The sequence below is a fragment of the Callorhinus ursinus genome, unplaced genomic scaffold, assembly GCF_003265705.2.
Source record: "Callorhinus ursinus isolate GAN/ISIS: 27379988/994484 unplaced genomic scaffold, GSC_fseal_2.0 scaffold18, whole genome shotgun sequence".
Lineage (NCBI taxonomy): Eukaryota > Metazoa > Chordata > Mammalia > Carnivora > Otariidae > Callorhinus > Callorhinus ursinus.
Genome location: NW_027397080.1, coordinates 15,754,400 through 15,770,140, shown reverse-complemented (window position 1 = coordinate 15,770,140; position 15,741 = coordinate 15,754,400). Strand labels below are relative to the sequence as shown.

Here is a 15,741-nt window from a genome sequence, read left to right as displayed (position 1 = left end):
GTCATGATCCCAGGGTCCTGGGATCGAGTCCCACATCGGGCTCCCTGCTCAGTGGGAAGCCTGCTTCTCCCTCTGCCTCTCTCTCTCTCTCTCTCTCTCTGACTCTCATGAATAAATAAATAAAACATTAAAAAAAAAAAGAGAGAGAATTTGGAGAACATGGGGAAATAGGAAAAACTAGGGACTGCCTAATTACCTTAAAGATACAAATAGAGTCATCTGTGTGGCTCAGTCAGTTAAGCGTCCAACTCTTGATTTCAGCTCAGGTCATGATCTCATGGTCCTGGGGTCCAGCTTCAAGTTGGTTTCCATGCTAAGCAGGGAGTCGGCTTGAGGTCCTCTCTCCCCTTGCCTCCCCACATTCTCTCTTTTCTCTTTTTCTCTCTAAAATAAATAAAATCTTTTAAAAAAGATATAGATAGACAGTACATGGTGATGAAACCTAGATTTATATTGCTAATAATGCCCCCAGGATGGGTTAAAGGTTCTTTAGTAATTTGTGTTTCTCATGAAACACTGGACCTTGAGTATTTTTGTTGTAGGTTTAGTTTGAGGAGTGGTAGAAATGTCTGTCCCAAATAGCCAACTTTTCTTGATTTTAGACCTTTCGTTTATTTTCTAAGAAATTCCTTTAAAAATTGGTTTTATGATAAGAAGCATCATTCTTATTGGTGGTCATACTGGAAATATCTGGGATGAGCTAAGAGAACAAATGTCTGTTTATATTAACAGTGCCATTTTGGACGACAGTTTGCATAACTGCTCTGTTCCTGAATTTTACTTTTATTAAAATACTAACTCCTAGAGTTTTTCTCTAAGGTTAAAAATAAATTGTGTGAGGGGGGCGGAGCAAGATGGCGGAGGAGTAGGAGACCTGGATTTTGTCTGGTCCCAGGAATTCAGCTGAATAGGGATCAAACCATTCTGAACACCTACGAACTCAACAGGAGATCGAAGATAAGAATAGTAACAACACTCTGAACAGAAAAGCGACCACTTTCTGGAAGGTAGGACGTGCAGAGAAGTGAATCTGAGGCGATATTCGGGAGGATAGACGGCGGGGGAGGGGGCCTCCGTCGGCCGCTTCTGGCAAGTGCTAGAGCCGCGGAGCACAAAATCGGAACTTTTAGAAGCCGGCTCCACTGAGGGACGTCGCTCCAGTGGCTAAGCTGGGGGTGGAACCCTCGCGGGACAGTGTGGTCTCAGGACCCTCGGGGTCACAGAAAGACCGGGGGTGCCTTAGTGCGGCAGAGCTCCCGGGTATCAGAGCGGGGAAGCCGGCTGTAGAGACAGAGCCGAGGTGCGGGCTCTCAGCTCGGGGTTGCCATAAACTATGATCCACAGCCCAGTCGGGCTACTGCTCCTCCAGCAGGGACCCAACAAGTGGCAGAGCTGGGGAGACTCCCCTTCCTCCCCCAGGAGGAGCGGTGCGGAAGCGCACCGCAGGGATCTGCTGGGTTTGGAGACTCCACACGGGGTCGGGTGCAAGACATAGAAACGCTCGGTCACAGGCCGGGTGAGCACGGAGTGCGGCCGGAGACTGGGGAAACGGGAGTGACTGCTTTTCTCTGGGGGCGCACTGAGGAGCGGGGCCCTGAGTTCTCAGCTCCTCCAGGAGGAGATTGGGAGGCCACCATTTTCACCCTGGTCCTCCAAAGCTGTACCGAGAGCTTGCAGGGAACAAAAGCTCCTGAGAGCAAACCCGAGCAGATTGTTTAGCCCCGACCGACAAGGGCGGGGCAATTCCGCCTCCGGCAAAGACGTTTGGGAACCACGGCAACAGGCCCCTCCCCCAGAAGATCAGCACGAACAGCCAGCAAGCCAAGACCAAGTTTGCTGATCAAGGAGAACAGGAGAACTCCAGCGCTAGGGGAATACTGCACATAGAATTCATGGCTTTTTTACCATAATTCATTAGTTTTTCAAAGTTAATTTTTTTAACTTTTTTTTGAATTTTTCTTTTTCCCTTTTTCAAACAACACCTTATAAATCCCTTTTTTTAAAAAAAAACTTTTTATTTTTCATTTTAAGAGTCATATTTTTATCCCTTCATAGTAGTTACGCTTATTTTTGGCATATATATATAAGTTGTTCTCTCTTTAAAATTTTGAGATACAATTTCTTCTAACAGATCAAAATATACCCTAAATCACTAGTGTATGGCTTTGTTCTATTCTCCTGCCTGATCACATTCTCTCCCTTTTTTTTCCTTTTTTTTCTTTTTTCTTTTTCTTTTTCAATCTTCTTTCTTTTTAAAAAACAACTTTTTATCAATTCCTTTTATAAAATCTTTTATAATTTTCATCTTTACAGTCATCTTCCATCCCTTCATTGTATCAGCGCTTATTTTGTACATATATAAGTCTTTCTTCCTTTAAAATTTTAGCAGGCACTTTCTTCTAACAGACCAAAATATGCCCAAAAGCTAGTGTGTGGCACTGATCTATGCACTAGCCTGATCATATTTGATCATATTCTGGTTTTTTTTATTTTTTGTTCTGTTTTTGTTTGTTTTTATCTTTTTATTTTCCCTTTTTTTTTTCTCTTCTTTCTTTCCCTTTCTTGTCCCCTGGTTTCAGGTCTTTTCTGATTTGTATAGAGTATATTTGCTGGAGACATTGTTAACCTGTTAGCATTCTGTTGTCTCATTCATCTATTCTCCTCTGGACAAAATGACAAGACGAAAAAAATCACCTCAGCAAAAAGAACAAGAGGTAGTACCGTCTGCCAGGGACCTACTCAATACTGACATTAGTACGATGTCGGACCTAGAGTTCAGAATCATGACTTTAAAGATACTAGCTGGGCTTGATAAAAGCATGGAAGTTATTAGAGAAACCCTTTCTGGAGAAATAAAAGAACTAAAATCTAACCAAGTCGAAATCAAAAAGGCTATTAATGAGGTGCAATCAAAAATGGGGGCACTAACTGCTAGGATAAATGAGGCAGAAGAGAGAATCAGTGATATAGAAGACCAAATGATGGAAAATAAAGAGGCTGAGAAAAAGAGATACAACTACAGGATCACGAGGGCAGAATTCGAGAGATAAGCAATACGATAAGACGAAACAACATTAGAATAATTGGGATCCCAGAAGAAGAAGAAAGAGAGAGAGGGGCAGAAGGTATATTGGAGCAAATAATAGCAGAGAACTTCCCTAATGTGGGGAAGGAAACAGGCATCAAAATCCAGGAGGCACAGAGAACCCCTCTCAAAATCAATAAAAATAGGTCAACACCCCGACATCTAAGAGTAAAACTTACGAGTCTCAGAGACAAAGAGAAAATCCTGAAAGCAGCTCGGGAGAAGAGATATGTAACCTACAATGTAGAAACACTAGATTGGCAACAGACCTATCCACAGAGACCTGGCAGGCCAGAAAGGACTGGCATGATATCTTCAGAGCACTAAGCGAGAAAAATATGCAGCCAAGAATACTATATCCAGCTAGGCTATCATTGAAAATAGAAGGAGAGATAAAAAGCTTCCAGGACAAACAAAAACTAAAGGAATTTGCAAACACAAAACCAGCCCTTCAAGAAATATTGAAAGAGGTCCTCTAAGCAAAAAGCCTAAAAGCAACATAGATCAGAAAGGAACACAGACAATATACAGTTTAACAGTCACCTTACAGGCAAGACAATGGCACTAAATTCATACCTTTCAATAGTTACCCTGAATGCAAATGGGCTAAATGCCCCAATCAAAAGACATAGGCTATCAGATTGGATTAAAAAACAAGACCCATCAATATGCTGTCCGCAAGAGACTCATTTTAGACCCAAAGACACCCCCAGATTGAAAGTGAGGGGGTGGAAAACCATTTACCATGCTAATGGACACCAAAAGAAAGCTGGGGTGGCAATCCTTATATCAGACAAATTAGATTTTAAAACAAAGACTGTAATAAGAGATGAAGAAGGACACTCTATCCTACTTAAAGGGTCTGTCCAACAAGAAGATCTAACAATTGTAAATATCTATGCCCCTAACATGGGAGCAGCCCATTATATAAGGCAATTAATAACAAAAGCAAAGAAACACATTGACAACAATACAATAATAGTGGGGGACTTGAACACTCCCCTAACTGAAATGGACAGATCATCTAAGCAAAAGATCAACAAGGAAATAAAGACTTTAAATGAAACACTGGACCAAATGGACTTCACAGACATATTCAGAACATTCCATCCCAAAGCAACAGAATACACATTCTTCTCTAGTGCCCATGGAACATTCTCCAGAATTGATCACATCCTAGGTCACAAATCAGGTCTCAACCAGTACCAAAAGATTGGGATCATTCCCTGCATATTTTCAGACCACAATGCTTTGAAACTAGAACTCAATCACAAGAGGAAAGTCAGAAAGAACTCAAATACATGGAGGCTAAAGAGCATCTTACTAAAGAATGAATGGGTCAACCAGGAAATTAAAGAAGAATTAAAAAAATTCATGGAAACCAATGAAAATGAAAACACAACTGTTCAAAATCTTTGGGATCCAGCAAAGGCAATCCTGAGAGGAAAGTATATAGCAACACAAGCCTTTCTCAAGAAACAAGAAAGGTCTCAAATACACAACCTAACCCTACACCTAAAAGAGCTAGAGAAAAAACAGCAAATAAAGCCTAAACCCAGCAGGAGAAGAGAAATAATAAAGATCAGAGCAGAAATCAATGAAATAGAAACCAAAACAGTAGAACAGATCAACGAAACTAGGAGCTGGTTCTTTGAAAGATTTAACAAGATTGATAAACCTCTGGCCAGACTTATCAAAAAGAAAAGAGAAGTGACACAAATCAACAAAATCATGAATGAAAGAGGAGAGATCACAACCAACACCAAAGAAATACAAACAATTATAAGAACATATTATGAGCAACTCTATGCCAGCAAATTAGATAACCTGGAAGAAATGGGTGCATTCCTAGAGATGTATCAACTACCAAAATTGAACCAGGAAGAAATAGAAAACCTGAACAGACCTATAACCACTAAGGAAATTGAAGCAGTCATCAAAAATCTCCCAACAAACAAAAGCCCAGGGCCAGATGGCTTCCCAGGGGAATTCTATCAGACATTTAAAGAAGAATTAATACCTATTCCCCCGAAACTGTTCCAAAAAATAGAAATGGAAGGAAAACTTCCAAACTCATTTTATGAGGCCACCATTACCTTGATCCCAAAACCAAAGACCCCATCAAAAAGGAGAATTACAGACCAATATCCTTGATGAACATGGATGTAAAAATTCTCACCAAAATACTAGCCAATAGGATCCAACAGTACATTAAAAGGATTATTCACCACGACCAAGTGGGATTTATCCCTGGGCTGCAAGGCTGGTTCAACATCTGCAAATCAATCAACGTGATACAATACATTAACGAAAGAAAGAACAAGAATCATATGATCCTCTCAATAGATGCAGAAAAAGCATTTGACAAAGTACAGCATCCTTTCTTGATCAAAACTCTTCAGAGTATAGGGATAGAGGGTACATACCTCAATATCATAAAAGCCATCTATGAAAAACCTACAGCGAATATCATTCTCAATGGGGAAAAGCTAAGAGCTTTTCCCCTAAGGTCAGGAACGCGGCAGGGATGTCCACTCTCACCACTGCTATTCAACATAGTATTAGAAGTCCTAGCCACAGCAATCAGACAACAAAAAGAAATCAAAGGCATCCAAATCGGCAAAGAGGAAGTCAAACTCTCACTCTTTGCAGATGATATGATACTGTATGTGGAAAACCCAAAAGACTCCACCCCAAAACTGCTAGAACTCATACAGGAATTCAGTAAAGTAGCAGGATATAAAATCAATGCACAGAAATCAGTGGCATTCCTATACACCAACAACAAGACAGAAGAGAGACAAATCAAGGAGTCGATCCCATTTACAATTGCACCCAAAACCATAAGATACCTAGGAATAAATTTAACCAAAGAGGCAAAGGATCTGTACTCAGAAAACTATAAAATACTCATGAAAGAAATTGAAGAAGACACAAAAAATGGAAAAACGTTCCATGCTCATGGATTGGAAGAACAAATACTGTGAAAATGTCAATGCTACCTAGAGCAATCTACACATTCAATGCAATCCCCATCAAAATACCATCCACCTTTTTCAAAGAAATGGAACAAATAATCTTAAAATCTGTATGGAACCAGAAGAGACCCCGAATAGCCAGAGGAATATTGAAAAAGAAAAGCAAAGCTGGCGGCATCACAATTCCGGACTTCCAGCTCTATTACAAAGCTGTCATCATTAAGACAGTATGGTACTGGCATAAAAACAGACACATCGATCAATGGAACAGAATAGAGAGCCCAGAAATGGACCCTCAACTCTATGGTCAACTCATCTTTGACAAAGCAGGCAAGAATGTCCAATGGAAAAAAGACAGTCTCTTCAACAAATGGTGTTGGGAAAATTGGACAGCCACATGCAGAAGAATGAAACTGGACCATTTCCTTACACCACACACAAAAATAGACTCCAAATGGTTGAAAGACCTAAACGTGAGACAGGAGTCCATCAAAATCCTAAAGGAGAACACAGGCAGCAACCTCTTCGACCTCAGCCACAGCAACTTCTTCCTAGAAACATCACCAAAGGCAAGGGAAGCCAGGGCAAAAATGAACTATTGGGATTTCATCAAGATAAAAAGCTTTTGCATAGCAAAAGAAACAGTCCACAAAACCAAAAGACAACCGACAGAATGGGAGAAAATATTTGCAAATGACATATCAGATAAAGGGCTAGTATCCAAAATCGATAAAGAACTTATCAAACTCAACACCCAAAGAACAAATAATCCAATCAAGAAATGGGCAGAAGACATGAACAGACATTTTTCCAGAGAAGACATCCAAATGGCCAACAGACACATGAAAAAGTGCTCAACATCGCTCGGCATCAGGGAAATCCAAATCAAAACCTCAATGAGATACCACCTCACACCCGTCAGAATGGCTAAAATTAACAAGTCAGGCAACGACAGATGTTTGTGGGGTTGTGGAGAAAGGGGAACCCTCCTACACTGGTGGTGGGAATGCAAGCTGGTGCAACCACTCTGGAAAACAGTATGGAGGTTCCTCAAACAGTTGAAAATGGAGCTACCATACGATCCAGCAATTGCACTACTGGGTATTTACCACAAAGATACAAATGTAGGGATCCGAAGGGGTACATGCACCCCAATGTTTAGAGCAGCAATGTCCACAATAGCCAAACTGTGGAAAGAGCCAAGATGTCCATGGACAGATGAATGGATAAAGAAGATGTGGTATATATACACAATGGAATATTATGCAGCCATCAAAAGGAATGAGATCTTGCCATTTGCAACGACGTGGATGGAACTGGAGGGTGTTATGCTGAGTGAAATAAGTCAATCAGAGAAAGACATGTATCATATGACCTCACTGATATGAGGAATTGTTAATCTCAGGAAACAAACTGAGGGTTGCTGGAGTGGTGGGGGGTGGGCGGGATTGGGTGGCTGGGTGATAGACATTGGGGAGGGTATGTGCTGTGGTGAGCACTGTGAATTGTACAAGACTGATGAATCACGGATCTGTACTTCTGAAACAAATAATGCAATATATATGTTTAGAAAAAAAAAGAAGATAGCAGGAGGGGAAGAATAAAGTGGAGTAAGTCAGAGGGAGAGACGAACCATTAGAGATGATGGACTCTGAAAAACAAACTGAGGGTTCTAGAGGGGAGGGGCGTGGGGGGATGGGTTAGCCTGGTGATGGGTATTAAAGAGGGCACGTTCTGCGTGGAGCACTGGGTGTTATGCACAAACAATGAATCATGGAACACATCAAAAACTAATGATGTAATGTATGGTGATTAACATAACAATAAAAAATTATTTAAAAAATAAATAATTGTGTGAATTCAACGTATATTTAGTTCTACAGTGTATTAGTAGGAGTAGAGATTCACCTCCAGATTACTTAGATATGAAGCCCAGCTTTGCCACTTACTAGCTCTGAACTCATTGGACAAGTTTACCCCTGTGTGACTCAGTTTCCTCATCTATAAAGTGGGATAATAAATGGAATCCTTCTTATGTGCTTGTTGTGAGAATTAGATTAATTAATACATATAAAACACTTATAACAGGGGCGCCTGCATGGCTCAGTTCGTTAAGCGTCCAGCTCTTGATTTCGGCTCAGGTCATGATCTCAGGGTCGTGAGATCGAGCCCCAGTCTGGCTCCGTGCTGAGCAGAGTCTGCTTAAGATTCTCTCTCCCTCTGCCCCTCTCCCAGCTCCTGCTGGCGCGTGCTCTCTCTCCCCCTCTCTGAAATAAATAAATCTTAAAAAAAAAAAGTCCCTGGCATTATAATACATGCTCAGTTAATGTTAGCTGTTACTATTCATAGAAAATGAGGGGAAAGAATGCATGGGAAATTGAACTTAGTTTATTCTTTCTAAGATTTGGCTTCCTTTTTCATCAGATCTTTTGTTAGAGATGTTCATGTGTAACAAAATAGATATTTAGTATTATTTTATTTCTTCATGTTCTGATTTTTCTGATGGAAACTTTTACCATGTGATGAAATGATCAGGAAACAGAAATGAAGGGGAGAAAAAGCAGAGATAAGAAATCAGCTTTGAATGATTAAAAATTCCTAGTGCTATTTTAGTCCTTGTAACTTTGTTTCTCTTAGAAACTAGAAGAAAAACAGACCTGGGGGGGGTGTTAATCAGTTTTTTTATAAATCTAAACCAACTATAATCAAAAGATTGTGTTGCTGTAAGCAGATATGGCAGTGAATTTGTGATAACATTTAACCCAGAGCTTGCAAGATAATTTCAGTTATGCCTGTGTTTCTCTTTCCTTTTTGTCATGAAAATTGTTAAGCGATTTATTATAATAAGTTCATTACCTACCTACAAGCCTGGCAGTTTTCCCAACTTAAATACTCCATAACCTAAAAGGGATACCTGTAAGCTAAACTAGTGAAAGATCCTATGTTCCCTTTGCCTCTCTCCGTTGTTTTCAAATATTTATTGAATGCTTACTATGTGCTGAGCAGTATGTTACTTGTTGAGAATGTAAAGACAATTTCTGCTTTCAAAGAATGTAGGAGAGACAGGTAAGTAAATAGATAATTAAAACAAAAGTGACGTGTACCACTATATGTAGAGGTATGTTCAGGGTGACTTTGGAGCACAGAAGACGGATACCTAACTCAGTCTTAAGTGCCAAAAGGTAGAAATGTTCAAAGAAGGCTTCAAAGAGGAATTTTGAACATCCGGAATCTGGAATTTGAAGGAACAGGAGTTAGCCAGTTGAGGGATTCTGGGGAGGGAGAGGACTTTACAGGCAGCTAGGACAGCACATGCATACGTAGATAGGCCCAGGAGAACATGTCACAGTTTAGAAATTCCAAGTGGTGCAGTGGGACCAAAGACTCATCCTAGGACCGAAGATGAGCAGGTATGGGAGAGGAATGAGAGAAGAGGCTTGCTAGAAAGATAGGCTTGGGTCAGGGGTTGAAGGATTTTTTTGTGAGCTGTAAAGAACATTGTTAAATTTGTGCTGTTATAAAGACCACTGTGGCACCACTTCTGAGGACAGATTAGAGAGGAGTAAAACAGGAGGCAGTCAGAAAGAAACTGTCACTGCCCAGGCACATCCAAGAGTATGTTCAGGTTGAAAGCTGCACTCCACCAACAGATTCTCTCAGACTGGGAAGATTTGTAAAATTGTGTAAAAATACAGACTTTTTACCCCAAGTGAATGAATCCCAGAAGAATTATTTCAGCCCTTTATCTTTTTTTTTATCCTTCACTACAAGTCCACACAAGAAACGGGTTGTCAGCTTTTCCTTGGATTTTAGAAGAGGGACTATTCTGAAGGCCCCTGGTATGTAGGCCTGGGAACCAGGTGAGTATTTGATAGAGTGTTTAATGGCTAATTGGATCCTGTTACATTTAGGGCTTTTTCAAAAAAAGAAATTATTTTTAGGCTGAAAAAACAATAATCAAATTTGCATCTTGAAAAATTTTATTTGGTGACTACATTTTGATAGCATCAGTAGTGCAAATAAAGATTAGCTTTTCTAAAAGATTAGAGTAGGATTAGGCTAGTTGCTTTAGCATAGACAGGTGAGCAAAAGTGTACATTGACCATATTTTCTCTGACTTCACTAGACTGTCTTCCTAAAGTGTTTATGTGTTTCACTGTTACTTTTGTTCTTTAAGATTTTAAGTAACGTCTATACCCAATGTGGGGCTCAAACTCAGAACCGCTAGACCAAGAGTCAAAGCTCCAGGTGCCCTCACTGTTACTTTTTTTTAAAACAAGATTTAGAAGCACAATTTTGTATAATCCAAAACATAATTTGTTTGAATTTAGAAATTATATGTATAACTTTTCCCCCCTGTGCTTCATCTCCCAGAATCTGTGGTTGTGAAAGATCGAGGGTTTTGAGGGAAGAGAGTGGTACAAAAGAGGTGGATACCTCATACGTGGAAACCAAAGAATAAAGTGCATTTGAATTACTGGCTGGAGCAAGTTTGATAGAAACACCATTGATATAGTCTTCCTTGGTTCCTATTGCAGGAATTACTGTTGACTCATAGTGTAGCCAGGTGTTCATTACTCAGAATTTTTATTTAGTAGACGATGAAGGCTTCATTCTCCCCCACATGGTCTAGAAAAGAATGTTTAGGGAGATTCCTTGTTAGAAATTTCTGAATAACTTTTACAAATATTATAGCTATGTCAGACATTTATTGTATTCTTACTGAATATTTGGCTCAGAATATTCCTTGGTCATGTTTAGATTTCTTTCTCACTTGAAGTGAGATTGAGGGCCAGATGAGTTAGAAAGAATTATGAAAGAGAGACGGAAGGAGAGAAGTGGCTAAGAGTCATCTCTCTGAGTCACCAGCAATGAATGCCACTTTACTGGAGAACATTGAACTTGTTTCAAAACCCGGGGATGGGCAGCTCTTTGACTTCTGACTGGTTAGTTTCACACATCATTGAGAACTTCTGTTTCCTTAATAGAGGCCACTGGGACTTAGTTTTTATGAATATCATGTTCTCTAAAGTACTTTTTTCTTTAAAACTCATTATCACTTTCACTGTAACTCTAAAAATCTACTTTCAGCCCATGAAAAAGTACTGTTTGGAGTAGAAAGAATAGTAAATGGAAGGCCAGTAAGATGGAGGTTTATTAACTTTCAATGGATAACAAATAGATGTAATTCTCAGTAAATCTTTAAAATAAAAGCATTTTTCTTTAGGCTTTGAATTGTTGTTAATAGTCAAAGACTGAGCGTTACTACAGAAAGTAGTAATTCAGTTGCTAGAGAAAGAGTATTAATAGCTCACTAGTTAGTACTATATAAAAAGAAACATTTTTTTTAACTGTCAAGGTTCCCTCAGAGTATAGTACCTTTAGTAGGTGGTGCTTGGTACCTTGGAAGATAGATACCACACGCTGAGGAAAGGTACAATTTGTGCTTTGAGAGAACTGTTTTGTTACTACTCGAAGACTTCCCAGTGGGCTTTAAAAACCCTTTAGGTTCATCATGTCCAGTAGAACTTTCTGTAGTGATGGAAATGTTCTGGATCTGCACCATCCAGTGTAGTAGCCATGTGTGGCTATTGAGCATCTGAAATTTGGCTAGTACAACTGAGAAACTGAATTGCAAATTGTGTTTAATATAAATACATTAAATACTAATAAATTTAAATAATCATGTATAGCTAGTGACCATAGTATTAGACAGTGCATCTTTAGATATTTGAGAACTGAACAGCACCTTTGACAACCATTACTTCAGTGACCAGTCATTAAAATTTACTCTAGTGTAACCAATATTTATTTGTAGTACCTTTGAAAGTGTCACCTTTTATTTTGCTTCTGTTAGAACTGAAGGAACTACAGTACAGGAATACCTCAGAGATACTGTGGGTTCAGTCCCAGACCACTGCAATAAAGCAAATGTCACAATAAAGTGAGCCAAATGAATATTTTTGTTTCCTAGTGCATGTAAAAGATGTTTACACTATACCGCAGTCTATTAAGTGCACAGTAGCATTATGTCTAAAAAGCTAATGTACACATTTTCTTTTAATTTTTTTCTTTGAAGATTTTATTTATTTGTCAGAGAGAGAGCACAAGCAGGGGGAACAGCAGGCAGAGGGAGAAGCAGGCTCCCCGCTGAGCAGAGAGCCTGATGAGGGACTCGATCCCAGGACCCTGGGATCATGACCTGACCCGAAGGCAGATGCTTAACTAACTGAGCCACCCAGGCGCCCCACATCTTATTTTAAAAATACTTTGTTGCTGGGGCACCTGGGTGACTTAGTTAAGCATCTGACTCTTGGTTTCTGCTCAGGTTGTGATCTCCTGGGTCATGAGATTGAGCCCTGTGTGGTGTGGGGTTCTGCATGCTGCGGGGAGTCTGCTTGAGGATTCTCTCCCTCTGCCCCTACCCCCCACTCTCTCACACACGCGCTCTCTGTCTCACAAATAAATAAACCTTTTAAAAAATATTTTGTTGCTGGAAAAAAAAAATACTTTAGGGGTGCCTGGGTGGCTTAGTCAGTTAAGTAGTCTTCACCAGGAATACATTCCATCTCAAGAAACCACATTCTTTGCTTGTCACTAAGAAGCAACTCCTCATCTGTTCAAATTTTATCATGAGATTGCAGCAATTCAGTCCCATCTTCAGGTTCCATTTCTTACTCTAGTTCTCCTTCTTTTAGCATCACATCTGCAATTACTTCCTCCACTGAAATCTTGAACCTCACAGAGTCATCCAGGGCAGTAGGAATCAACTTCTTCCAAAGTCCCATGAGTGTTGATATTTGGACAAACCCTTCCCATGAAATCACAGGTGTTCTTAATGGCATGTAGGTTGGTGAATCCTTTCCTGAAAATTTTCAGTTAACTTTGCCCAGATCCATCAGAGGAATCACTATCTATGACAGCTACAGCTATACAAAATACATTTCTTAAATAATAAGGCTGGAAGGTCAAAATTGCTCCTTGATCCATGGGCTTCAGAATGGATGCTGTGTTAGGAGGCGTGGAAACAAAGTTAATCTCACTGTACATCTCCATCCTGAGCTCTTGGGTGACCAGGTGCATTGTCAATGATATTTGTAATGGTAATATTTTAAAAGAATTTTCTTTCTGGGCAGTAGTTCTCAAGAGTAGGCTTAAAATATTTAGTAAACCATGTAAACAGATGTAATGTCATCTAGGCTTTGCTGTTCCATTTGTAGAGCACAGGCAGAGTAGATTTAGTGTAGTTCTTTTTTTTTTTTTTTAGGCCCTAGGATTTTTAGAATGGTCAGGGAGCACTGGCTTCTACTTATTTCCTTTTTTTTTTCTTAAAGATTTTATTTACTTACTTGACAGAAACACAGCGAGAGAGGGAACACAAGCAGGGGGAGTAGGGGAGGGAGAAGCAGGCTTCCCGCTGAACAGAGAGCCTGATGCGGGGCTCGATCCCAGGACCCTGGGATCATGACCTGAGCCGAAGGCAGACGCTTAACGACTGAGCCACCCAGGCACCCACTGGCTTCAACTGAAAGTCACCAGCCCCATTAGCCCTTGACAAGAGAGTCAGCCTGTCCTCTGAAGCTTTGAAGCCAGGCATTGATTTTTCCTCTCCAGCTATGAAAATCATAGATGGCATCTTCTTCCAATTTAAGGCTGTTTCATCTACACTGAAAATCTGTTGTGGAGTGTCGTCACCTTTGTCAATTATCTTAGCTAGATCTTCTGGATAACTTGCTGCAGCTTCTACATCAGCACTTGCTGCTTCTCCTTACATTTTTATGTTACTGAGACGGCTTCTTTCCTTAAACCTCATGAACTAACCTCTACTAACTTCAGACTTTTCTTCTGCAGCTTCCTCACCTCAGCCTTCACAGAATTGAAGAGAGTTAGGGCCTTTTCTGGATTAAGCTTCAGCTTAAGGGGATTTGTGGCTGGTTTGATCTTCTGGCCAGACCACTCAAACTTTCTTTATATCAGCAATAAGGCTGTTTTGCTTTCTTATCATTCATTTGTTCACTGGAGTAGCACTTTAATTGCCTTCAAGACCTTTCCTTTATATTTGCAACTTGGCTAACTCTTTTGGCACAAGAGGTCTCGCTTCTTTCTGGCCATCTTGGCCTTCACCACGACTCCCTCACTAAGCTTAATCATTTCTGGCTTTTGATTTAAAGTGTGAGACCTGTGACTCTTCCTTTCCCTTGGACACTTAGAGGCCATTGTAGGATTATTAATGGGCCTAATTTCAATATTGTTGAGTCTCAGGGACCAGGGAGACCTGAGGAGAGGCGGGGAGAGATGGCGGAATGGCCATCTGGTGGGTGGGGCAGTCAGAACACACACAGCATTAAGTTCTCCATCTCATGTGGGCCTGGTTCATGGCGCCCAAAACAATCTCAATACTAACATCAAAGATCACTCATCATAGATCACTATAACAAATATTATAATAATGAAAAGTTTGAAATATTGTAAGAATTACCAAAATGTGACACAGAAACCCAAAGTGAGCAAATGCTGTTGGAAAAATCGTGCCGATAGACTTGCTTGACTCAGGGTTGTCACAAACCTTCAGTTTGTAAAAAATGCAGTTATCTGTGAAGCACAATAAAATGAAGTCTCCCGAAGTGAGGAAGATGACAGAGGAAGTTAATTGGGGAATTTATTTACTTCAGGTCTTTATTTACATGTCATCTTCCCAGTGAGGCCCTTCTCACGGTTTTTCCTGTGGCCCTCTTGTCAGCCCACTTGTTTCCCTTTCCTGAATAATTTTTCTCTATCGTCCTTATACCATCTAACATACTAGAAAGAAGGCATGGGGTTTTTTTTCACCACTGTATTCACTACTGTGTCCCCAACACCTGGAACAATAACCTGATACTTTAGAGGTGCTCAGGGAAATATTTGTGGAATGAATAAGTAAGACTTGTGGTTTCCCAATAATAATAATCCAATCCATTAGACAGCTATTTTGCATTATATGGCGAGCACTGAGCTAGATTCATTATATAAAGTGCACTATGGCCACAGTTCTCTTCCATAATAAACCACTTCTTAGAGGCATTATTTGAAACCTAACATTGAATTGGTTAAGTCATTGGTTTGACTCTGCTGTAGAATTTCAGAACCACAGGGGAGCTTGGCAATAATTGGATTCAGCCTCCTGATGTCATATAGTGGGTTTAAAGTTCCATCGGTGTCATTTATAGCCTCTTCCCACCTCCCTTTCCCCCTCATCCTCACAACCTCTGAATCTTTTGGTCCAATTATCTTTCCCCACATCTTCTCATCTCCATTCAGTTAATTCTCACTTCTGTCCGGGCCTACCCTTCCCACTGTCTCTCCTGCATTCTAACCAACTCTGGAAATCCTTAGCCCAACTGTGAAAAAACCCTTTCATCTTTCTTAACTGAAACTTTCCTGTTTAATAAATTTCTTACCACTCTTTCCTCAATTCTAGAAGCATTTCCTGACCCTTAGGGCATCCTTAAGAACTTACTGTCTTCAAAACAAAAACTTGAAGAGAAAGCGAAAAGGCAGAGTCCAGGTGCTAAAGCACCAGTGTTTTAGTCTGAGGTCTTCCATTGCACGGAACTGAAAGCAGTATGGCATGATTTCACTTTCCTTCTCCCATAACCACAGGCCAACACATTGTAGGCTTGCAGACATGCACATTACTGC

The 15,741-nt window shown here is 40.2% G+C and overlaps 1 protein-coding gene across 21 annotated transcripts in view; it reads left to right on the top strand.

Annotated features, from left to right (window-relative positions):
* Positions 1 to 15,741, top strand: part of LOC112811776 (mediator of RNA polymerase II transcription subunit 18) — a 148,475-nt gene that overhangs the window by 79,104 nt on the left and 53,630 nt on the right. For 3 of the 21 annotated variants that reach the window (XM_073903104.1, XM_073903103.1, XM_025856100.2), the window contains exon 3: positions 9,835 to 9,923. The exons of the other annotated variants lie outside the window; for them this stretch is intronic. The gene's annotated coding sequence lies outside the window, so the exon portion shown is untranslated. The remainder of the gene's footprint in view (positions 1 to 9,834; positions 9,924 to 15,741) is intronic. 21 annotated transcript variants of the gene reach the window in all.